Source organism: Miniopterus natalensis, chromosome 2 (genome assembly GCF_054644295.1).
Source record: "Miniopterus natalensis isolate mMinNat1 chromosome 2, mMinNat1.hap1, whole genome shotgun sequence".
In the NCBI taxonomy this organism is placed as follows: domain Eukaryota; kingdom Metazoa; phylum Chordata; class Mammalia; order Chiroptera; family Miniopteridae; genus Miniopterus; species Miniopterus natalensis.
The window spans coordinates 148184747-148211415 of record NC_142082.1 but is presented as its reverse complement, the minus strand read 5'-3'; the positions used below and the strand labels follow the sequence as shown (position 1 = coordinate 148211415).

General features: G+C 45.1%; 1 pseudogene; it reads right to left on the bottom strand.

The window, feature by feature from the left end:
• Positions 1 to 12036: 12036 nt before the first annotated feature.
• LOC148093874 (U1 spliceosomal RNA) lies at positions 12037 to 12189 on the bottom strand (annotated as a pseudogene).
• Positions 12190 to 26669: the final 14480 nt, after the last annotated feature.

Below are 26669 nucleotides of genomic sequence, written 5' to 3'. Positions count from 1 at the left end.
CAAATCCTTAAAACCTGTCAATGTGACCTTATTCAGAAAAACAGTTTTTGCAGACGTCATTAAGAACTTGGAGATGAAATTATACGAGATTACCCAGGTGGGCCCTAAATCCAAAGACAAGTGACCTTATAAGACACTCAAGAGGAGAAAACACATGGAAAAGGTGATGTAAAGACAGAGGCAGAGAGCAGAGTGATGTGGTCACAAGCCAGGAAAGCCCAGGAGAGCCCACAGCCGTGAGAAGCTGAACGCATGAGAAAGGATTCTCCCTCGAACCCCCAGAGGGGTGTGGCCCTGCTGACACCCTGATTTAAGACTTCTGTCCTCCAGGACCAGGAGAGAATAAATTTGTTGTTTTAAGCCACCCAGGTTTTAGTAACCTTTTTACATTAGCCACGGAAATTTAATACAGGATCTTCCCTCTTTAAAATTCAAAGGACATGTTTCGCTCCCACTTAGGACTGGGGTTTGTAGGGCACTGGCTGTGACTCTGCTCCTACATTCCCCTCTGACTCAGGTACTGAGTGAGACCCTTCACCTGAAAACTCAACTTGTCCAGGCTTTGGGCCAATCTTTACAGGAACATGTAGGAGTTCAGAAACCTCTGTCTCACCAGATCTTTCTGGAAACAGTCTTGCTGCTCAAAGTGCCCAGAGCTGTAGCCCCTCCCTTCACCCATTTTGCTCACCTGCAGGGAGGGCTCAGCTTTCGAGATCAGATGGAGTTGGAGTGGTAGTTCTAGTTTCTTTCTCAGTAAAATTAGACTATATCACCTTCCTCGTATAACTATTTTAATTATTAATAAAGCTCGTAAAACACCTGGCACATAGTAGGACTTCAATAAATGGTGCCTATTTTAACTACTACTCTTGTGCTCTGCCTTGTCTCTTTGCCTGATGCCCAGTGGGGCTGGAGCCATAGCCTGAGCCCCAATCCAATAGGTCGGGCATCTGACCCCCTCCCTAGCTCTTGCCAGCCAATCCACCTCCCCAAATCACCAGTCTTCCATGACCTGAACTATTACCCAACTGCTGTACCATTTCCAGGCCCCAGCCAGTAGATTTGACCTACCAGGATTTAACAGTGATGCAAGTTCACTGCCCCTTTGAATTAAGTCATAGTCTGGGGGACTTGGGCATCACAAATGATTCTACAGTTCAGCCAGTGCTGAAAACCCATAATAGGTGCTCCCAGTTCCCACACCCTCCCTTCCCTACTGGTAGTGGTTCCTGGATCAACAACATCAGCATCACCTGGGAACCCATTAGAAATGCAGATTCTCAAGCCCCCACCCCAGACCTACTGATGCAGAAACTCTGGGGTGGGGCCCAGCATCCGCGTTTTAACAAACCCTCCAGGTAGTTCTGATGGACACAACTTGAGACTTTCGCCCTAGCATATTTCAGTGAAAGTTCACCACACCTGATAGCCTCTGCAGTAAGATGACAACCCTACCTGGGTTCTGTCAGAGATGCTGCTAGCGCCCTCTGCAGACCATGAAGATAGAAACACAGCTGACCTCATCCTGCTCCGCTCAGGACAGAGCTCTTCATAGCCTGTGCCCAATCTGAGGCTCCCCAAGCCCACACCTCCAGCCGCCTGGCCACTCCACTGCAAACAACAGAATCAATGCAGTGAAATTAGCCACAAGGTCAAAATCTGAGTCTGAACTATAAAGGTGCAGCATTTGACATTTACACTGCCAACTGCTTCCTATCACATCTCAAATATTTAACAAGTAGCACCTCCTGAGATTTCATTTTTCACGTTTAACAATGTACTTGACGTTCACAGGATGTAGACTCAGATATCAACCTTACCCTGCTCGTAAACTCTGCATTTATCTTACGAGGACTCGTGAGCTAGGCTATAAAAGCGCACCATGCTTACCAGATTCAGAGCCCACTGCCACCACCCAATGACTGGGCATTTCTTGCTCTGACCCACCCTGGGGGAGAAACAAAGCCGATGCTCAACCTTTTTGGCCGCTCCTTGTAGTGGTTCTGACGGATTCTGTTATTAAAGCTTCCTCCTTAATTACTGACATATGTGCAATTCAAGTTACTTTCTTGCAATTATGTTATTCAGCAATAATTGGATTTCTAGTTTTAATTGGGCCCTAAATTAGCGATAGCTTTCATGAAAGACATTACAGTGATTTCTAACTACAGTGTTTGCTGCTTCTTGAGTACATTATATTTCAAACAGAGCGACTCACCAGTAGAAGTCACAGCGGCAGTGAACTCTTACATGGTTTCCTATTAATGACTACAAGGTGGGTGCAGTTCTCTTGTAACTAAGCACGTGCTGCAAATACTATCCCCTGAGCAGTGCTGTGTCACAGAGAGGCTGTCTCCTGCCCGGGGCCAGAGCACACAATTCTGTGTATGATAGAGACCCAGCCCTGAGAGCAGCAATTTAGCTCGGTTAAGTGAGAAGGTTTACCACCTGCTACTGCATACAAACACTTGAAACTAAAACAAAATAAAAGAAAATCAAACTATGGAAAGCAAAATTTTGTTGAGACTACAGAAAGCATAATCCCTTTGGTGTCTTCTCGTCCTAAAGAGACTGACTACTCAAATCAGCCCAACAAATATGCCTTGAGTGTCTGCCATGGGCTAGTTATTGCAAAGGGCACTACACTCCTAAGAGGCAATACAGTGATGTGGTTAAGAGCATGAGTCAGGCCACCTGTCAGAATTCCAGCCCTGCTGCTTCCTGGCTGTGTGACCCAAGGAAAATGACTGACTCTCTCTGGGGTTCTGTTTCCTCATTTATACAATATATCTCAAGGTTATGTGGATTAAATGACTTACTACACGTAAAAGACTTTTAAAGTGCCTGCCACATGGTAAGCACGTATTCATTGCTAGTCCTATTATCTGGCTCAAGATGGCAAGGACTTTACCTTTATTGCCCATCACTGTATTTTCTGCCCCCAGAATAGTGACCAACAGATGTAAGTGTTCTGTGGGTGCTTCTAATCTAATAAGGAAATCTAAGGCTACAGGAAACGCCTGAAGAGAGAAGGGATCCAGAGGAGAGCAATTGTGTCTGCTCTGGAGTATACCAGAGAGGATGTTGGTAGGAAGCGGATGGAACATTCAAAAGGAATAATTGCAGAGCACTGCATAAAATAACTACTCACGAAAGCATGGGACAAATTAAGAAAATGAAAAAAAAAAAAAAGGTACAGCACTGCAGGGTTAACGAGAGCAAAGCCCCCCCCACCCCCAGCCTGAGAGGACCTGGAAGGGCAGAAGCTGTAGGAGCCTTCAGTAAGGAGGGCCGTCTCTGCCACCTGCAGCTGGGCAGGAGGGAGCCAGGGAAACAATCACCCTGACTGTATATACTCTTGACCTCTGACCTTGTCCTGTTGTCCAAACCCGACTGGAAGCCAGAGGGCAAATGACACAATCCAGGGTCAGCCTCCGGGGCACAGAACCAAGTGGAGCCAGGTAGAGAGTGCATCTGAGGAAGTAAATGAAGGACATTTAACATAGAGGGAAATTAGGAAAAGATTTGGCTGGGGGGTGGAATTCAAAATAAGCCTGCAAGCAAGGTTGGGTTACCCAAGGTGAAGCTGAAAGGGTGGGGGAAGGGGTCCCAGGTGGAAAGAGCAACAGGAGTCAATCAAGGTAGGGCGCAGCAGGACAGGCCGGGGGCCACCCCGACCCCATTTGGCTGTAGACTGGGACACAAGCCGGTGAGTACGAAGAGAGAACATTGACAACTAGACTGGGGCATTTCACAACGTGTCTCGAATGACAGGGGGGAGGCTGGGGACTTGATTTCGGAGGCAGGAGAGGCTGCTAAGGTTTGGGGTGCAGCAGATAAAGTTCAGAGCCATGGTTTAGGAAGCCTGAACTTACATCAGAAAGACTGGAAGGTGAACAGATCGGTGCTAGTAGGGGGGCTTGGCTTTTATAATAGTCCAAGGCAGAGGAAAATAAAGAACGGACTCAGGTGGGAGCAACAGGAGCGGGACTATAGGAATACAGTTTAGGCAGGAAGAGGGGTGGGGTCAAGAGTTCAGAAAAAGTCACAGGTTTGTGTGTTTTTCAAAACGTCTGGCCTGGATGGCTGGGCACCCACGGGGAGAAAAGCAAGCGTGGAATAGGCCCCAGACGCTTCAGCGATTGGGGGCAGAAGAGCAGTAACAAGGGCCTGGCCTCCCGTGTGTCCCCCACAGGTCTTGTACGGACACCCCGCATTCCAGCCCGCTCGTCTTCGTTACTCTGACAGCCACCCTGTGGACCTGACTTGCTCTCCTGGCTCTTCAGTCTCTGGGATCTGCTCATTTCCAGGTCCTGCCTCCTTGTCATTCCGCAGCCCGACGCGGCTTCTAAGCGCACCCTGGGTAACCGCAGGCCTCTGGGGCGCCTGTGTCCAGTTGCCCGCTCAGCGCTGGGTCCGGCCACGCTCTCAGGCCGGAGCAGAGCTGCCCAGACTCGGCCCTGCCCGTGAGGACAGGAGCACCTGGAATGAGGCGAGGGGACTGAGGAAGTGACCTTTCCATTTTCTTTCATTTTAGTTCATTCTAATAGTGTAGCCTCAGGTAGGAAGCTCATTTCATTGTAGAAGCTGGAAAAGAATGAAGGTTTGTTAGATTTTGAATTTTTAAGCAGATTTTGCTGGGACTCGCCCTGGGAGAAACTGTGGCAAAGAGAAAGTTTGTCTTTGGCATGTTTTCAGCATCACTCCTACTTCTTCTCCCCAGATCTCTATGTCATGCCAGAAGCTACCCCCAGAGCTCCCCGACCGTGCTCAGCCCTGCCCTGCTTTGCCTGCCTCTCCTTGGGGCCTCTGTGATGTGGTCACAGCCCCCACGACTGTCCCACCCCAGGCTGAGAGGAGCTCTAGGCAAACAAAACCAGGAGAGAGACAGACCAGGGCGGGCCAGAGCCAATCAAACCAAACTGTCCCGCCGACGCCCTTCAGGAGAACAAAGATTCTCAATCTCACTCTAGATCCTGCTCTAGGGTTTTTCCATTGCGGTTTTTCATGTTCTAAAAATACTATGTAATTTAATTATGTTATGTTGATTATTTAATGCTCCCCTCCCCACACTAGAATATAAGCACCACAAGGACAGGAAATGCTGCCTGTATAGTTCACTAATGTACCAAATTACCTACAGCAGAGTCTGTTGAATGAAGGGATTGGATCAAGTGGGGGAAACAGGGACTGTGACAAGTGGCACATAAAGGCATTGAAAGGATCCCGGACGGTAGCTGGAGGGTGCAAGGAGTAGGTCATTCAGCACTAGACCAAAGGGTGAAACCTGTGTGCAACTCCACAGACAGTCTTCATAAACTGAAATGTATATGCTCAATACATACTTCAGTACTATGTGCCAGGCACTATTCTGGATACTGGGGATATACCAGTGAACAAAATAGGCACACACCCAAAAATCCCTGCCCTGATGAAGTTCAGCTTCCAGTAGAGGGCAATTGGGCGGGTGATGAGAGGCAACAGCTTGGTCAGACAATAAACACAAACAAATAAATGCTATAAATGCTGTCATATGTTGGTAGGTGATAAGTGCTGTGAAAAAAATATACAGAACGTTGTACCCAGCTAGAGAGAGAATTGCAATTTTAAATGGAGTGATGGGGTAAAGTTTATTAAGAAGGCGAAGCTGACATTTAATAAAAGACTTGAGGGGGGTAAAATCAACCACATTCCTCTGACAAATGAGCTATGGTACCCAAAGCGGCCCTCTTCTTCTGCGTCAGTAAGCAGCCTGGTTTTATGAAAGCCACACAAGAGGGTGGGTCCCTGTTCTCTCTGCCAGTTGACTTTTCCTGGACTTGGTTTCCTCGGCCATGAACAGAGAGAGCTGGACTAGGTCAACAGTTACAAAGCTGTAATTGGCACAGGGTGGTGGAGGTACATCAGGGGCCCTGGAAGGAGATGACACTGGAGGCCAAGGAGCCAAAGATTTGAATTACTTCCCCGCCTCAACTTTAGCCTGTTTTATACAATGTGGCTGCAAATCACATTTTGTTTGAAAAAAGTCTCACTACACACGCCCCCAAAAAAGTCTGAAAACCATTAAATAGTGATTATAGGGTTTTTTCTTTAAATAATTGTCATAATTATTCAAAAGAAAATTCCAATAATGGCATATGCCAGGCCTTGGTTCTTCACTTCTCACAGCTTGCCATGATTTCACTACTGCTCGTGGCTTTATTTCATTACTTCCCGCGCAGAGGTATTTATACCGAGGATAATGAGTTTCAAAACAAATCTAATAAAATGTGCACTTTGGGCAGGATTGTGAGTTCCTAGAATACACAAGCATTGATTTAGAGAAGCAAACGATACGGCTACCAGGGGAGGAGCTGCCCAGGAAGGCGAGTGCAGCCCGCAGCTCCTTGTCCTTCCCAGCACTGTGCTGCCCCAAATGCCCCCCCCCCCCCCGCTCCCTAACGAGCTCCGGACGGGTTTCACAAAGGATCATCTGATTATTCCTATTTAAAATAGTCCTCCAGAGCGCACGCACACACACCCTCACCTAGAGGAATTTCCTAATAGGCGATAGATCCTCAGGACAGGGTCCCGTGCAGTCAGATGTCAGGCACAGCATACCCACATAACTGATTATATTGCTCTCCCCATAAATATTCCACCACCAAGGAAGAGATTTACGATATTGTATCTTCAGTTCAATTTTCAGAACGATTTACAGCTCACACACATCCAAAAACTTATTACCAACTGCATTATTTGAAAACAAAGCGATAACTTGCTCTCCTCTGAGAGGGCCAACGGAGCCCTCAGCGGCGTGCTCGCTCTCCCCGCTATCTCTGCTACTGCTACTGCTGGAATATATATAACAAACCTCTTAAGTGAAATTACAAAACATACATGCCACATGGTGGGTAGAAGTCTATTAAGTGGAAAGCCTTCAGAGGGTCACATATTTGTCTTCAGACGGGGAACCTTGACAGGACTTTTTGAGAAACTGACAGGCCTAAAGCAGAGATTGTGCTGAGAAACGAGGCGCCCCTCGGAGCACACTCCTGCTGATAACAACTGGCTTCCTAACATCTGACACCAGGGCACAGATGCGGAGTTTAGCCATTCATAATGTCCTATAGTCCCCTGGCTTTGTGGCTTAGATGCCTGTCCCCAGCCAATCCAATGTGACCGTGCACTGGTGTTCCCAAGCCCTGGCTGCACATCAGAATCCAGGGAAACTTTAAAAGAAAATGCCGGTCCCCAGCTCTGTATTTAGCAATCCTGGTTTAATTGATCTAGGGTCAGGACCAGACATCAGTATTTTCAAACACAGAGCCCCCCGGATGACTCCAATGTAGCCAAGTTGAGAACCTCTGACTTCAGGTCTCCGAGTTTTAGTTTCCTCAGCTGTGAACTATATAGTTAGTAGGCAGGTCTTTGCTAAGTTGTGTGAATTGTTAGCCATCAGAGCTCACACTAGTAACTCAATAAACGTGAGTGAATTAACCAGTGAGTAAACAAACACCAAGTTCTAGGCACGGTACTACATGGCAATCATCAACGAATGAGAGCTAACAGTGTCACTCAAAATGCTATCTAAAACCTTTAAATGTACAGTTTTTATCAACAAAAATGTTCATATTTGACTTTTGCTTTCCCATTCCAGGGGCATGCTTTCCTTCCAGGACCAGTGTTTTTGTTGCACTATCCTATAACAGGGAGAACTACGAAATCAGATACAAGGAAAGTACCATCATTTGGCATCTTCATGCATCTTTTTATTGTAAAACATTTTCCTATGCCCTGTTTCAATGGTATGTTGGAGAAGAAATACATTCCTCATTTATTGAGAACATATTTTCCCCCGTGGCTAACTTCATACCAACATGGAAAAAGAGAACGGTGTCCCTAAATTCAACATGCTTGCAAAAGCTGAGCAAATGCCTTTGTTTATGAGGCAAAATCACAGAATGAAAATTTTTAATTAGAATGTCCATTTTCATTTTAGCGCCAACAGCTCGAAGTTCTGTGCTATTCAAGTAGGAGTGGGACACCAGCCACATCTCCAAGAGAAGTGCACCTCCTCGTGATGTACACAATACAGTCACTTAGGCCCCTTTCGATGACTGGTGCCAAGAGGCACACAGTCAGTCAGCTGGGGAACTGGCCCTGATGATCAGCGTTGGTGATGAGGGCAACTGCAAGAGGCACTGCCGCTGAGCCGGGTTCCAGGGATGATAAATGGGTACAGTTCTAGTCTAAATTGTACCAGAGAAGGGGAATTCTGAAAAAGCAGCAAGTGGTGTGGTCTGTTCAATTAATTAGCCCATTTAATTAGATGCAACCCTAATTCTTCCTTGTTTTCTCAATCAGAATCTCTCCACAGCACTTAGGTGGCCCTGTGATTCACTTATGCTAAATTTTCTTTTTAAGATGGAACTGCCATTTGACCCAGTGATCCCATTTCTAGGAATATATCCTAAAAGTCCCAAAACACCAATCAGAAAGGATATATGCACCCTATGTTCATAGCAGCATTATTTACAACAGCTAAGATCTGGAAACAGCCCAAGTGCCCATCAGTAGCTGAGTGGATAAAAAAGCTGTGGGACCTTTACACCATGGAATACTACGCAGCTGTAAAGAAGAAGGATCTTGTACCATCTGGGACAGTATGGATGGACCTGAGAATATTATGCTGAGCGAAATAAGCCAGGCAGAAAAAGACAAACATCACATGATCTCTCTTATATGTGGAATCTAAAGAACTTACTAAACTGATGAACAGAATAGATTCAATGACATGGAAGCACAGATCAGACTGACAAATGTCAGAGGGGAGGGAAGAGGGAGAGATTAACCAATGAACACATATGCGTGTATGCATAACCCATGGACACAGACAATAGTGCCATGAAGGCAGGGATGGGGGAAGGGGGAGACAAAAGGGGACATCTGTAATACTTTCAACAATAAAGATAAATTTTTAAAAATTAATAAATAAATAAATTAATTAAATCTTCCTTTTAAAACCAGGCACTTTGTAGTCATGATTTAAAACTTTCCAGTTCCATTCCGGTTTGACCCCTGTGAAAGCCAACTTCAGGCCCTCTGTAAAATGTGAACGCCCCCTCTGCCAATCAGGTCGCCGCGGGGACATTCTTCTGAGGTGCGTGCTCCCCCAGGGCTGTCCCCACTTGCTTGCATCTTTGAAAAATATCTGTAATAAAAATCCAACTACATTCAAAAGCGAACATAGATAAACCATGATTTCCTCCACAGGGTTCACAAAGCCCGGGAACACTCGCTCCCCCGACTTTCCGCGAGGTGGCGCTGCCGGCTCTGCCGCAGAATCCTCCCGGAGCTGCCCCGACGCCAGAGGACGCGCCAGGGGCCTGCAGTCCCCCAAGGTCACCCCGCTTCATGCATCAGAGCGTCAGGGCGATTTTCTCCATGGCGAGGTGGCAGAGCTCTGTACTTATTCCTCACAGGGCTCTAATTTTAGCGGAAATGCTCGGCTGTAGAAACCTGTGAGGACGGCCACAGGTGGGGGACAGAGGAGTGGCTCCCCTTCTGAGACTTCCCTCCAGCCCAGCCTTAGCCAAGGCCCTGTGGTCGCTCCTCCACCGCCGCAGCCTGCCGGGCCCCCTGCCTGGCAACCCCCAGCTCGGGCAGCAGCTGGCACGCACAGCATCCCCTGGGGGTGTATGAAAACACAGGCTGCGGGGCCCACTTCTGAGCTCCTGATACAGCAGGGCTCGGGTGGAGCCTGAGAATCGGCATTTCTTTTTTCCAGCGTTATTGAGATAGGATTGCCATATAACATTTTGTAGGTTTAAAGTGTACAACGTCATGATTTGATATACATACATATTATGAATTGATGACCATGATAAGGTTAGTTAACACATCCATCACCTCACATAGTTGCCATTTGTGCGTGTGCGTGCGTGTGTGTGTGTGTGTGTGTGTGTATCAGCTGCCTCTTGCACGCACCCCACAGGGGATCAAGCCCACAACCCAGGCATGTGACTTAATCAGGAATCAAACCGCTATCTCCTGGATCATAGGTCAGTGCTCAACTGCTGAGCCACACCAGTCAGGCATGGAAAGTTTTTAAATAAGGAGGTGACCCTGGAATCAAGGACAGCTGCACTCCGCTCCCAGGGCAAAGGACAGCTGAGACACTGAAAGAGTCTGATACACGCTGGAAATTAAAGAATTTCATGTGTGCTTGTGGGAATGTTTGGAGATTAGTGTGTGTAGGTTCTTAAATTCTGATCTAAGGAGCTGAACCTTGTAACAACCAGAATATTTTTCAGGTCAGATCAGTGTTTGCATGAGAGACCAGCTCACTATCCTTCTGGAATCATCTTTGGGCTCCAGTCCAATTCCTGCTGTCTTGAGAAATGATTGGCCACAGAAATCAAACAGATTCAATAAATTGACTGAGAAATTAAGATATAACACGGAGACTATCCGACAAGCCGCTGTCTGGAGGCTACTGCATCCAAGATCTGCCTCAGACCCAACGACTTCACATGGCCAGATGTCGGCAGGAACTTTCAGAGCTGGGCCGTGTGATCCATGCATGGCAGCCAAGTGGGCACTCTGTTGGTAAGTATGCGGCTATGGAAACTGAACTGAACACAAACATGAGTCAAGTGCATAATTCATGATAAAAAGTATTAAAATACTTACTTATGGGTATAAATTTTGCAGTCACAAACTCAGATGTACATAAATAGAACTTTTAAAAAATCATTTCCCTATAACTCAATCTACCTTAGCTCTCAAACCTCCATTTCACCTGAAACAGAAAACTTTGTCTAGTCCCTTCCAGAAAAACTCAATCAATTCAGAGTTCTCACCCTCTCCTATTAACTCTTTTTTTGCCCAGAGATTATTTCAGTCATGGGGGCTTCGCTAGCCTTCCTGTGCATTGGTAGAGAGCATCTTTTCCCCGTCTCCACCTTCCTTGGTCATATGCTGTGTCCACTACTATATATCTTGCAGGATTTTCATGCTCTTTGGGCACTAACCATACTGCTGCTGAGCCATACAGGCTGCACCCTGTTCCTCGGGCACTAGGACCTGCTGGTCACCTGCACCCTTCCTGTCTTGATGTCTAGGCCTCTCAGATCTGGCCACTCTCAGCCACTTCTGCACCATTCTTCAGGACACAGAAAACTTTCTCTACCCTTCCACACCACTTCGGAGACAAGGAAACTTGATGATTGTGGGCTGTCAACTCTTCTCTTCTTAAGTAAACCACTCTGTCACTTTTAATCTACTCGGTGCCCAGTTGGTACAGGAGATTCTTGGTCTAAGAGGCTTTCTGTTTTCTCAGGCTTCACCCAGAAAACAAAGCACAAGTTTCCTGCTCTGGAATTTTCACCAGATTTCTCTGGGCTTTCCATTGTCCAATCCCTGCCAAGGACTCATCCCGGGAGGTGTGGGATCCCTTCTCCAGCACCCACCAGCTCTGGTTATAGCCCCTCCAACCCACCTCCTACCACCAACTGATTGACCTTACATCTCCCTTTTTAATTAAGTTTTTTTCACCCTTATCACTTTATTATTTGCTTCAAAGTACATCTCTTTTTGTGCAGAAAATCTGATACCTAAAAAACAATCAACCTAATCTACCTCCAAATTATTTGGATAATGTGCCTTGGTCATTCTTTTATTCATTCATTTGTTTATTATTGAATATATACTATTGTATCAAAGATGTCCTAGGCACTTAGGATACATCAAGAAATAAAACACACACAAAAATCTGCACTCCGAAGCTTACATACTAGAGGGAGAAGGCAGACTATAAACAATAACACAAAACATTATATTATTACATTTAGTATATTACGTCTACCATATGAAAAGATTACACAGCATACTCATTAATTAAATAGTATATTAGAAGATATGTGTTATGGAAAAAGAACTCCACTGCTGGGGGCCGAATGCAAACCAATTCACCAAGTTCTGTGGGCATGGGGTCCTGGCATCAGCATTTTTTATTTTATTTTATTTTTATTCATTTGCTTATTTTTTTACAGGGAGAGTGTGAACACAGACTACCACAAATTATATAGTCGAGTTTCCCGCATTTGGGGAAATTGCAGGGGTAAGCACATTTGGAGTGCAATGGATAAGCCTCACCCTAGGAAAACCACCTTGGTGATCATAATATCTCCCCTGCGAGGTGAGTATGGCATCGGCCTTTTTCAAAGCTCCCCGGGTGAATCCAGTGCGCAGCCAGACACGAGAACCACTGTCTTTGTCCACGGAAATGGTCATTATTGCTCCGTGGGAATTCTCCCTTTTGTCTTATTAATGTCTTTAGTCATTAATTCATTCAATAGGTTAAATAATAATTCAATAAATATTTATTTATTAAAATGTAGCACCTCCATTTTCCAGCCTTGTTCTAAACACCAGAGATACAGCAACGAGGAAAGGAGACAAGGTCCCTGCTCACATGCTGTTCGCACCCCGGAGGATTCATTTTCCTCTCATCGTCTCATCTAATTCTCACAACACACATACGCAGTGATTGTCATTGTCCCCACTACCCAGGTGAGAAAACTGAGCCTTTGTCAAGGTAAGAAACTTGCCCAAAGTCATACTACCACAAAGTGACAGAGCTGGGACTCATACCCGGTCTGAGGAACCAAAAGACAGTCTTTTCACAACCTCTCTCATAACAGCATTTCCCAGCGGAAGCCCTTTATTTATGCTTCTTTCCATCTTGTTTTCAGTACTTTATGATGGACCAGTTTTGTGATGGAATTTAATGGAACTAAATCTGAACAGCTCAAGATGGTATAATTGATTACATTCAGTTTCCATCACAAATTACTAATTCGATTCACACCTGCTAATGTGACACCTGAGGAGGGAGTAGATGTGGGTGGGTGGTTAGGCCTTAATGATCTACAATATATGTGCTAATTGTGTAAAATAAATGTTATTTTAAATTCCCAGATGGGCTGTGATTAGGCAGGCCACACAGCTATCATTAGCTTACCTGTTGGACACCTGAAAATTATTGTAATCAAGCCTGGTAAATTTTGAAATTAATTTTCATTAAATCTCCCTATATGAGAGATACACTGAGGATACCTCAATGTACTATATGAGATACTCATATGATATATCATACGTGATATAAGATCATATATTTATAGAAATTCTAAAGATTTTATCATTTCACATTCAGTACAACAGAGTTTTTTGTTTTTTTCTTTGTTTGTTTTTCAGTCCTCACCCAAGGTTATTTTTTCCATTGCTTTTCAGAGAGAGTGGAAGGGAGAGAGAGAGAAACATTGATGTGAGAGGCACATAGATTGGCTGCCTCCCACTCAAGCGCCAACTGGGAATGGGGATGGAGCCTGCAACTGAAGTACGTGCCCTTGGCGGGAATCGAACCTGGGACCCTTCAGTCTGTGGGCTGACGCTCTAACCACTGAGCAAAACCAGCTAGGGCCAGCTATGAGTTATTTTAAAGACATATATTGTTGTGGGCTTAAACTCTGTCCTCCCAAAATTCATATGTCCAAGCTCTAACCCCAGTGCCTCAGAATGTGACTGTATTTGGAGACAGGGCTTTCAGAGAGGTGACTGAGTTAAAATGAGGCCATTAGGATGTGCCCCAACCTACTGCGCCTGGTGCCCCTATAGGAAGAGGGAATTTGGACACACGGAGAGACACCAGGGATGCATGCGCAGGGCAGAAACAATCATGTGAGGACACAGCGAGAAGGGGGACATCTGCAAGCCAAGGAGAGCGGCCTCAGAAGAAACTAAACCTGTCAACACCTTGATCTTGGACTTCTAGACTCCAGAACTGTGAGAAAATAAATGTCTGCTGTTTAAGCCACCCAGTCTGTAATATTCTGTTCCAGCATCCTTAGCAAACTAATACACATGCATATTGCATTCAATTTAACAAGTAATTACCTTTCTTTGTCTGACATAAAACTGCACTGTTAGGGGATGTCATGGACCCTTTCCTCAAAGGATTTACAGTCTCTCAGAAAGACACACACATGGATGAAACAATTAGAAAATAACAGGAGGTCCAATAGAGGTAAAGGCTACCCTGAGGGTTTCAAAGCCAAGATAGGTCAGCAGGGATCATAGAAAGAATAGAATTGGAAAAGAAGGGAAAGCATTTTTTAAAAAAATTTTACTGAATTTATCGGGGTGACAGATACAATCAGAACTTAAATGATTATAAACTTTTAAAAATGCAAAAAAAAGGAGAAGGCACTGTGGTTGGGTGGGGTTGGGGTGAAATGAACAGTACAGAGAACAGAATATGCAGGGTTCTGAGAGAGTGAAACAGGGGTGGAGTATGTGCTTTGGAGCAGCCACTGCCACTTACTTACCAGATACGTGGGCTGAGAGTGGAGAGGACGCACACTTGTGGGGTGGTGGCGAAGATGAACTGTGACAGGCTCTGAGAGCACTCTGCGGCCATGTGTTGAGTTCTCAGTAAGTGTAATGGAAGTACTGAGGACAGTGATGAGAACCTCGCTCAGAAAAAAAAGATTTAGCCTGAGAAATAATGAAAGATAAGGGCTGAATTTGGCAAGGACTTGAGACTAATCTAAATTCTCCCAGTGAAAAAGCTTTTCCCTAAAAGGAATATTTTGCTTCCACATTGACGGTGCATCAGTACGCTAATAGCTGACATTTGCTGAGCGCTCGAGTGTGCCCGGCTCTATTTTAGACACTTCACATGTGTTAATTGCTTATATGCTCTTAATAATCCGTTAAGGTAGATCTAATAATAACTACCCCCATATTAAAGATCAAGAAACTGAGGTCCAAAAGGTGACATAAATGGCCCACAGTTACACTGTTAGTAACAAAGGGGGATTCCGGCACAGGCAATTCTTCCAAGAGCTGCCGTGCTCTGCACCCATTGCACCCACACTCTGCTCAAAAGCCCCTGCACTGCTCCCCACAGAAAAGCTCTCAGAATCCTCTCAACTTATTAATGAGGAAACCGAGGCACACAGAGAGGTCCTAAGTTGCCCAAAATTGTATAGCAGGCCGGTGGCAAAGCCAGATCATGAAGTCCTGCTGATGGTCCATGCCCTCCTCCAGCTATGCCCCGGCTCTCTCTTCGAAATACATAAAACTGGAAATGTTCAGGGATTTTCTTATTTTTTTTTAGAAGAATACATAGTCTATACCCCTCCCAACAAATTCTGTTGCTTTTCATCGGACTCTGGGTACTTCCTACTTCTCTATGTAACTTAGCGACTATCAGAACAGAACAAAAAAAAGAAACAAACAAAATCTCAAAATATAAATTCTATGACAATGGGGAAAAAGAAAATTTAATACAACTTTTCTTATGTATGTATAATAAAAGCTAATGTTCATTAAGACCCTAAGATGTGCTGAGCACGTTAACTGCATTTTCTCATTTGGTCCTCACACCAACCCTTGTAGATAGATACCAACATTATCCCATTTTAGAGATGAGGAGACTGAGTGTCAGAGAGGTGAAGTAACTCGTTTAAGTCTGAAAGGTTGTCAGGGATTCAGAACCAGGCCTGTCAGGCCTCAGCACCCACACCCCTAACTCCACGCTCTGCTACCTCCAACTCACGCTCTCCTCGGTGCCTCCACAGAGGTTCCTGGGCCGCAGCCCTGATCCAGTGAATTATAATCTAGGAGAGTGGGGCTCGACTCTGCATTTTAACAAGGCCGCTGGGATACCCTGAAGCTCACTAATGTTCGAGGGCGCTGGTCTGCACTACCCTGCATGAAACCGTGTACTGATGACGGGTTGACCCAGGGGGCCCTTGGAGCCGGCTTCACCAGCCCCAAGCAAGTTTGGTCACAAAGACAGTTGTTTGACATTTCTCGTAAAAGCAAAACCACAAATGTTTGCTGGGCTCTTAGGTTAGCCAACCAAAGCTGGGTTATCCATAATATGGCTTCGCTGTGGACCTAGTTAAACCTTGGCACTAATAACTAAAGGGGCATTAGGCAGAGAACACAAAGAAAGAGGGAATGTGGTGGCTCCAAAAACACTTATCTCCTGGGGTTCATGCCCACTCCACGTTTACAAGTTAAAGGGTATCCATACCTTTCCGCACTTCCACTTCAAACATATAAATGTTCATGCAAGGAAAATGGATACAGAGATTTAAATCAAGCTGTTGTAGGAAGCCACTTCTGGAAGCCAGGTGGCTGGTTGAGATTAGACTGCATCTTGACCCTTTTCTAAATAACAAAGAGGGGCGGAAAAGACACCCGTTCAATAACCTTCTCCAAGTGCTGATTTCCCTTCTTTCTCACCCAGGGGTTCTCCATTCACCCAGAAAGCCCAGCCTCCACAGGAGCGTGATTGACAATGAAGGCCTGGTGAGTAAAGCAACCCCTTCACCAGCGTCAGGGGGCATTTACTGAGCACATGCTGTGGACGGGGCGTACAGTGAAACAGAGACTCGAAAAATATTTAGGTTTACACCACGGAGACCTGAAGATCACAGCATCTAAAAGGATGATTGAACTGAGTCCCGGATCAGATCTGGAGCATTTAAGGAGCATCGACACCCAGTCTGACCAAAGGAATCGTAAAAACACTAGAAGGTAAGTTTTCCTCAACGGCCTCATCAGCTAGCAGGGTTTGGTGAGCAGGGGCTGCCTTCTCCTGGCCGCCCTTCCAGTTTCCCAGAACAGCCAGGATTGAACTAATGGTTCCTTGGCCCCGTCAATGACTCCAAATAATTTGAGGAGGGGGGAATCCACCCATCCTCTATTATATTATTTTTACTATCCGTTAAGAAAATGCATATTGTTAAAAGGCACCATAAATTCAGTATTACCTTAAAATAACTTGCATTTTCTTATTAAGTGCAGCAATTTCTACATATGCCTAAAAAGGAGTTAAATCATTTCGTTTATTCAGTCTACAGGCAATGCTTGGTGCACTGGGGAACTCGAAGATCCCTTTAATCATTTGGAGGGCCCGGAGCAGAGGTTTGAGTCCCACCCGCTGAGATGTGTTGCCCCAGCCTGTCATCTCAAGGGATTTCCTCCCAGGCTCTTCTTTTTAACTGGTCTGTGAAGAGAGAGCCCTAGTGCCCATGGGAAGCAAGAAGGTCAGACCTTTTAGGAGATAGGGAGGCTCACAGCAAATGCTGGGTTTCTGCAGTTTCCTTACAGCAGCATTTTCAAAAGCTGTCAGGGCCTCACCGTGTGTAGAACTGAGGACTGAGCCTCGGTCTCAGAGCCACTACTTCCTTCTCCGTGAAGATCTGATTTCACCCCTGACTGGCATCGAGCATGGTGAGCAGAAAAGGAAGAGGCAAGAAAGCAGAGCCAAGCAGGTCACAAACGCCCAGTTCTCTCCGGGAGAGGCGGGCACCGGCCTTAGGAGCAGTCACACTACAAAGCTGCGCGCAGCGGAGACGCGGTTGAAGCAGATCAGTCGGCAGGTTTACTCCTCAGAAGTCAAACGTGATTTCAATTTGGGGTCATCCACCAAGCATGAAGGTTGTGGAGAACAGTATTATTAATATTCCATAAATTCTTTATATAGTACTCAGTGGGAAAGCATCATTTGTAATATTTATCTGGTGCTTGAATGAGAACATGCGATAATATGACAATTCAATTTTCTACTTTGACATTTCAAATATGACCAAGTCATTATAATCAATCAGTAATACATTTATCACCTACATGAAGCCAATTATGCACCAATAATCAGTGAAATTCCGAACTTGTAACCTAGACCCGTGCACAGTGGTGACAGCGAAGGTGGAGACATTTGCTATAATTACGCTGTTATTGCTTCTAACAAAATGTTTTATACCTGAAAGGGCAGGCAGTGCTTTTAAACCCTCACCAGCCTGGCTCTTTATTACAAATTGCCTTTTGAATCATAAGCTTTTTAGAAGGGCAATAGGAGATGCGGTCATCATAACACAGCATGAGTATATGCCTTTGGAATACGACAGACTGTGACTCAACTCCCAGCTCTGCATTTACTGAGTAACCTTGGGAAAGTAATTTAAGCTCTCTAAGCCTCAGTTTCCCCTTTTATAAAGGGGATGGTAATAACTACTTTGCAAGGTTGTGTAAGGATTTACCATGATGTAGGGCACAAAGGTGCCCTACAAAATATAGAAACTATCATTATAACAAAAATAAATAAATAAATAATAATGAAACCGTAAAGGTTTGGGTCATGTTTTCAAAAGAATAATTGTAAAACTTTCTCTCAACCAATGCTGAGAGAAGAAAAACATTTAAAGCATAGCACTCATTGTAATCAAGTGTCTTTTAATATATTCTGATTACTAGACAACAATTATGTGCACTATTTTAATAATATCATAAAATGGTTGCACTTTGTTCTTTGTTTATTGCATTCTAAAACCCCATGTTAGAATTATAGGCATATAAACCGGGGCTATTAAGAACGCCTGCAGAAGGCACTTACTGATGCATCATTTAGCCTGAATCTTGTCTTTGGAAGAGAGAAATCCAAATGGCTTCTTCTTTCAAATGTCACCCAGATACATAGTGTTCATTTGAGATCATCTAAATAGCATATGTGTGTGCATTTTAACTCGGCTTTCCACTGTGCCTCATGGGAATTTTCTCCTGTGAGACAGTGAAGAGCACTGTCTGGGACCAGGATGGATCTGGAGATAACCAATATGTGGGGGATGTGTCGCTACAGGAAGCTTCCCATGAATCTCTTCTCTGGTCCCAGATAGTTGGCCTCAAACCTCTACGGGCCTACAGTTATTGCCAGGGATCCTCAAATCAGTATGAGCATAGTCATTTGCTGTGAGCAGAACACATAAGTCATATTGTCACAAAGGACCTGTGTTCCAGTGGTCTATTGTGGAACAAACCACCCCAAAATGTAGCAGCTTAAAACAAAAATGATTCTCATAATTTTCTGGGTTGACAGGTGGTTTCACACCGCATGGCGTCTGCTGGGGTGCCAGGATGGCTGCTGTCTTCTGGGGACTGAACTGGGCTGGAACACCCACGATGGCCCACTTACGGGCTCACTGCCTGGAGTTGGCTGGGAGCTCAGCTGAGGCCGTCCATCAAAACCCCTCCACGTGGCTCTCCACGTCGATGCGGCTTCTAGGTGGAGTGGCGAGGCTGCAAAAGGCAGCGCTCAGACAAGGAGAATTACAAAGAGCCAGATGGGAGCAGCAAGGCTTCTCAGGACCCTGCCCTGGAGGCCACCAGTGTCGCTTCCACCTCAAACCACGCGCGGGGCCAGCCTTCACCTCTCAGCGGGAGTGCTGCTACTTGTCAAGTGTTTTTCACTGTGTAATTCATAAAGTATGAATTTATTGAAGGACATATTGAATTCTTAACAAATTTTGGTCAAGTATTTTTTTAATCAACTTATAAACTGTGTAAGCAATCTTCCCAGGTGAGTAAGAATTTACGCTTTGAAGCCACTTTCCTAGCGCTGTGACAACACACTATCGGGTCAAATGCCGGTCACCAGTGCACCCTTGGGATGGATGTACGACCAAAAGGAGGAGCTGTGGACAAAAAACGGGGGAAGTCTCTATGAAAAGTGCCCTCACAGGATGATCTGATCATTCATCCCTGGCTGGGCAGGCGACTGTGGGTAGGCACACCCCAGGTCTGTAACTTCTTTAGTAAAGGCTTATGTTTGCCTCCAGCAAGCCCTGTCCTCCCGTCTGCGCATCTACAGGAGCGCACCTTTGAAATGGCCGGAGCGCCGTCGGGGGAGCGCGCAGTCTTCTTAACCAGCCTCTACCCCTGTCCCTGCCTTGCATTTTTCTCCTTCGTGTGAACTTCCTTACTTTTTCTCCTTAATTTCAAATGCATAAAAGAAGCTGCAAAACTGTTACTCTCTGGAGATCTTGCTCCCAGCATATGTCATCACTTTGGCTCAGATAAACTGTTAAAATTTAAAAAAAAAAAAAAAAAAAAAGCTTTGTAGTCAGACAGATCTGAATTTAAATCCCTACGCTTACTGGTTGTATAACCTTGAGAAAATCCCTGAGCCTCAATTTCTCTACCTCTAAATTGGCTATAGAAATGAACTTCACAGAGTAGCTTCAAGGACAGCATTTAAAAATGTGTGGCACGCCCGGCCAGGTGTGGTTCAGCGGTTAAGCCTTGACCTAGGATCCAGGCAATTGGGGTTCAATTCCGTCAGGGCACATGCCTGGGTTTTGGCCCGATCCCAGGAGGGGGCCTGCGGGAGGCAGCCGGTCAATGACTCTCTCATCATTGATGTTTCTATCTCTCTCTCTCCCTCTCCTTTCCTCTCTCTGAAGTCAATAAAGATATATATATAAATACAAATGTGTGGCAGATGCTTAGGACTCGGAAAAAGTTAGGCTTGTAGTTACTGTAATGCCAGGAGGCACTGCTGTAGCTACATCTCTGCCCTTCTCTGGCTCCCTCCTCCACCCCATCTCTTCTCTTCCCTTCCCTTCCCCCACTTTATCTTATATTTTACTTGAACAGATGCATTGCTGCAATGCCTGACACATGCTCTGGCTGGGAAGTGTCCATTACTAGAAACTCACTGGAAAGATGTATTTTAACATTTGTTTATGCAAAAAAAAAAAATTATTAATGACAAACAATTCACGGGCAACATGTTGATGAAAGAAAAGGAAAAACTGTAAAAGTAGCCCTGTTATAATCAAATATCCTTTGAAAAAAAATATTACAAGCCAGGAGCCAACTCCTACACAATAATCACATATGGTGAGTTATTTCTGGCCCACTTGCCACATTTCCTGGGAGAAACTGACCAAGAGGCAGAAGTGGGCCCTCATGCATCATGAGCCCAAGGTGGCCTCTGAGCACACAGTGGGCACATTAGGTGCCAAGCCAAGGAAAGCAGGCACGGGATGGGCTGCGGGCTGAAGCAGAGCCTATAACTGGGAACCAAAAGAGGTGGACCTAGCCTATGAGGTTAGGGTAACAGGGTCGATTAAATCAGCGAGAGGCGGGAATTCCACTGGCCTCCTTGGGGCTGTTCCTCTTACTGCCCGTTCCAAGCAACTCTTACCAACACGGAGCGCAAAGCTGCACGTGTGGCTTCTGACCCAACCTTAGTCCAATCAAGTCTAAGTTTAGCCCAGCCAAGTTCATGGTAAGCCAAGAGCTCAATGCACATTTTAAAGTGGAAATGTTCAAGTCAAGTATTTTATTGGAAAGAAGGAGGGGCACTCTCTGGCCCTGAACTATGCAAGTGACTATCTTATGAAGAAGTGAACTGGCCCAGCACACATAAAGCGTGAGGTTTCTCTCCTGTATTCTGAAGCCAACATGAGCTATGCAGATGAGGGGAGCCATACTGCTTTATAAAGTTTTTTGGAAACTCTGCAGGTAAAAATATTTATGGAAGCTAAGCGGACAGGGTCTTTCTCTGGGTGGCATAGCTCTGGCATAGCATGAGTGAAACAAAGCTCTCCTCATGTCCCCAAATAAAGCTTTTTAAAAACAGCTGCTATGCCCGGCCGGGTGTGGCTCAGCGGTTGAGCGTCGACCTAGGATCCAGGCGATCAGGGTTCGATTCCTGGTCAGGGCACATGCCCGGGTTGCGGGCTCGATCAATGACTCTCTCATCATTGATGTTTCTATCTCTCTCTCTCCCTCTCCTGTCCTCTCTCTGAAATCAATAAAGATATATTTAAAAAACAAAAACAGCTGCTAGAAGGGTCTCCTACTCCTCCACACTATAGTTGATCTTGGTATATATATTAGGACCCCAGTGGATAAGGCTTTCTCAGTAATGGTTTTCACCCAGTTCTTGGACTATACCTACAAATTCACCTAGCTACCCACATTCATTGTTCTCAAGTTTGCTGTTCCATATTATCAATGATGAATAATAGATTTATAGGCAATGCATTGGCCACTGAAACAGACTCACACTAAGACTTTCACATCTTATCACAGTATTTGTTATACTGTTGAGAAAAAAACGCTTCAATGCTACCTCTTTTTTAATCTATAAGCTAGAAGGGAGAACCATCATTTAACATTCCTGGTGGTGCATCTCACAGGCTGCTAGGACTGCCATATCCCTTTGAGAATGTCTCTAACCCACTGATAGTCATAGCAACTGTCGAGTCACTACTTTGACGTGATTGCTTACATATTTTTGTTTAAACTCAAGAGATTTTCATTGGATGATGGGATGGTTCCAAAGAATCTCATTGCTTTTTGCCCCCTGTCCCCACCCAGGGAGATGTTTTTTCAAAAATTCTCATTGGCCAGACTCTACTTTCATTGAAAAGAAGGACCTGCCTTCTCTAACCTATCACAGAAGCCTGCCAATAATTCATGGATGATACTCAGATGGTTGCCCCACACCTTCAGGCAGCCATTTATTACTTAAAACCATCATATCAGAGAAAACTCGGTTTATATCTCACAGAATTAAATTCTGCTGACTACACCCTGCCAACTACTTGCATTTAAATGTACACGTAATTGGATGGGCGTTTAGCCAGGCAAAGGTGACAGATCTGCAGCCACCAGGCCATGTGGAATTGACTGTCACTCATTAAAGTTATCCTTAAGATAAAGATTTAAATCTATTTCATTTCCTTGCTCAGGATCAGCAAAGTGAATAGGACTAAGACATGGGAATTAAAGGAGATATTCTAGCCGAGAGCATTGACAGCTGAAATATAATCAGTTTCTAAGATTTATAATGCTATTGACTTTTCTTTTGCATCATAAATTCCACTGCTGACTCTCTGCCTAGGCTTTATTATAATATCATATCATATTAGGGAGATCAGCTTTGCTGGTGACGAATGAAAATCAGTGATATGAAAAAAATTCCCATTATCAGCTCATCACCTAATTATATTAGCATCTTTGTTTCCTATTATCAACTTTTTTATATAAAATAACATTTCCTAATGACAGGGATCTCACTAATGCTATATGAGTGATGCTAACATCATTTGCGGGTTCTAGTCAGGCATGTCCTACTTGAAAGCGGAGTATATTTGTTTTCTACACAGACTTCAAAAATCGCAAGTGGTGTCTAGCAAATCAAGTAAAAATGGTGCTCTATGGAAAAGCTCTCCCTGTGCTTAGCATTGAGAGCCCTCCAGAGTTTGGTCTCAACCTTCAATTAATAGCTTGATGACTCAAAATGTGAAGGTGGTTACAGCAAATAGGAAAAAATATCCGCTAGCCTACAGAATGCAAAGTAGGATATATCTAATTTATTTAACTATCACTCATCCTATTCTCAAAGCCACGTCAGGGTAAAATTCAGCTGAATGAACTGTTATCCAGAACCACAAATGTTCTATACCAAGTTTTGCCAATGCCACCGAATAAGAGATTTTTACCCATTTCTTAGCAAAGTTGCAACTTTCTCAGATGGGTTCAAAACTGATAAAGGCAAAAAACTGCATTTCTAAAATTCATGTTTTAGAATGTGATCGAGTCATTGGAGTTTGTGGCTCTATCTGTGAGGTGCTGAACCAGTCAATCACCTCAGCGATTCAGCATGACAACCAGTCAATGCAGTGAGAAAATCAATTTTATCAGCTCATTGAGCTGAACCGATGCTGTGGATACATGCAAATCCAGGGCCCTCCGTGGCTTCCCATCACCAGGATAGCAGCTGCTTCTCTCACCATAGTAGGTAAGGTTCTCACCCAGCCAAAATGGCCACAAAAGGGGAGCCCAGCTCTTCCAGATATTTTTAAGTTCCCCTGGCAACTGGCACCAGGCTATGAGACACTTGCTAGGCAGCACCAAATACATCTCCTGGCCAGCTCCAGCCCAGGGCCGGGTAGAGCAGACTGGGCCACTCGATGCGCTCCTTGGGGGCCCTGCTCATGCCTTTTAGAGATCAAGACTTGATGTTGACCCGGCTATCCGAGTGTTCTCCCAATGTTTCACAAACTGGCGGTCAGAGCAGCTTCTCTCCAGGGAGCTTACTTCCTAGGTCCTCACCGTAGAGCCATGTACCTCCAGGGCCAGTCCCGAGAGCCCAGAATTCCTACGGTGCTTAAATAGCTTGACTTCATGAACCCTCCCTACACTTCACCAGCTGGAATGTAAGTCCTTGAAATGGAGAGTCCCAGTCTATAAGCCCTGCAATGAGTGACAGATCACAGGGCTTATTAAATATTGAATGACTTGCCCGGCCAGCGTGGCCCAGAGGTTGGACATCAACCTATGATCCAGGAGACTGAGGTTCGATTCTCGGTCAGGGCACATACCCGGGTTGGGGGCTCAATCCCCAAGAGGGGGTGCAGGAGGCAGCCAATCGAGGATTCTCTCCTATCATTGATGTTTTTATCTCTCTCTCTTCCTCTCTCTGAAATCAATAAAATTATATTTTAAAAAATGTTGAATGACTAGATTAAGTAATTAATTAAAAGCAATGGCTCTCAAACTTTAACTGACCTTTTAAAAAGTCACCTGAAATCGTTTTTAAAATATGAATTCTTCTTGCACTCCACCACCCTGGGGTGCAGGTATCTCAATTTCAACAAGCACCCTAAGTGACAGGCTTTGATTCAAAGTACCAGTTGTCTCCATGGATCTGACTCATCTCTTACTTTAAAAAAAAAAACACCTGTAAATGTTTGCCATAAGAAAAATGCTGTAAGTTGGCCCATTTCTGTAGCAAGTGTCTATTTCTGCTGTTGTTTTGTCACATCGTTTATCTAAGCCGAGGAGACGGTCAAGCCTTTAAAACACATTCCCCGTTCTTAGTTTCCGTGAAAATTCGTTGAAATGTGAAAAAATATTTTCATATGAATGCCTGAGAGTCTTAAGCAATGTCTCCCCTCACTTGGCTTTTTGTTACCTTAGCCTCAGTCTATTTCCAGGAACCCAGCAACAGAAAAGACACACAGCCAGGTCCTGAGCAGCTAGTTCCCACCTTTAAGGAGAGGTGAGAGGAGTTGCAGAGAAGCCTAATTACACTGTCAGGCTAGAGAGAAAGTGTGAGCAAGCCAGCTTTGGGGGAAGCTTCAGAAGCTAAACAATATAGAGACGGTGAGATGGTTAAACTGTCACATCTCTGAAGGTGTCTCAGCTTCTCCTTGCAAGGGGTCATGCGCCCTGTTCTGTGCGTGGACTCTCAGGTGGATAAGTCCGTATGACAGTGCTTTTCACAGCAGCGTGAACTTAACAGCTCACCGTCTGAGAGGCCCTACACTTCTTCAGGGAGGGGCTGTGATCGCCAGGGTCATGGTTAAGAGCTAGTTTTACAGCTAGACCTCAAATCCAAATCCAGGTCTACCACTTACCGACTGCGAGCTTGGCAGCTTATCCTCTACACCTCAGCTTCCTCATCTGAAAAATGGACACAATACCAACTTCCCTGTTGGAATGGGTGTATGAATTAAGTGAGATAACCCATGAAAATGATCAGCAAACTTGCATTGTGAGCATCCGATGAATGTTAGCTTGTATGAATTATGATTCATTTTTGGGTCCCCAGTACAACTTGTGATAAGTGGAATGGAAATGGGGACCTCGGATTCCCATCCTACCACAGCCAGACTCTACCTCCAGCTGGGCCCCTGAGGAAGACAAAGTCAAGGCAGTCAAATGCCCACTGCTGGTTACTGTAAGTACTCACCATAAACCTTATATAAAACGCTAACCCTCCTGCCCCTGAACCAAAAACTCCAGGAAACTTCCATGGCTCCTTCCTCTGGGTCTTCCCTTTGATCTTAGCTCCTGAAAGTTCCCACTCCCTGGAAAGATGTGCAGAAAAAGAATGTCAATGAAGAGAACAGCAAGACAAAGGCCTTCCTGAAACCACTCCCTAGGGAGAGTGACCCCTGCCTTAGCTCGCCGGGGCAAGCCTGGTGTGATTATTAACGAGACACCCTCTCTCATGCACATCCAGGCGTGATTGTCCAGCCTCTAGGCTTTGCAGAGCACGTCCCTCCAAGTCATTCACACCTGTTGGAAGCAGATGGAGCCTATTCAATGACACCAGCCTCAGGGACTAACAGGGAAGGGAGCAATCAGGAAGGGAAAAAGCCTCCAAAGACATAAGCTGCTGGCCCCACCTCCACTCCAAAAGCCCTGCTCCTGAGCCTTGCAGCCCAGATGTATCCCTGAGAACCCCTTTGCTTGGACCTCCCTCAGAGCCCCTCTTCCTCAGGTGGGGGAGTCCAGGGGAGGTCCGTACTCCCAGGATAATTTTAAAGAAACCTTTAAACCCCGCTCCTAACTGGGTCCCCAACCAGTACAAAAAACTCAAAATATGAACTTTGACTTTAGAAAAAGCCTTTCCATGGGCTTAAACACTAGTACGTTTTCGATGGTCATAACATCCTTGGGTAAGGGACAAAAGATGATCTAACAAGTGATCAGATTGTTAGCAGTGACAAGGTATTAAAGATGCAAGTCCAAAAAAATCACAATCTAACCAATTCCTGACAAGCACTGCATTCACAGTGTGCTTCCAGCCACATGACCTCACCTCTGCCTTTCCCAAACCGTGAGGTCGGCATGGTTAGCCCAAAGTTTACAAGTGAGGAAAAGGGCACTGAGGAAAGTTGAGTGACTGGCCAAGAGTGCACAGCACAAAGGTGGCAACGCTGGAAACTGAATCCCAGGCTTTGATTTCAAATCTTGTAATTCTCTCAATCCAGCCAGTCACATCAGAGTCAGACTGAACTTGAAGTCAGTTA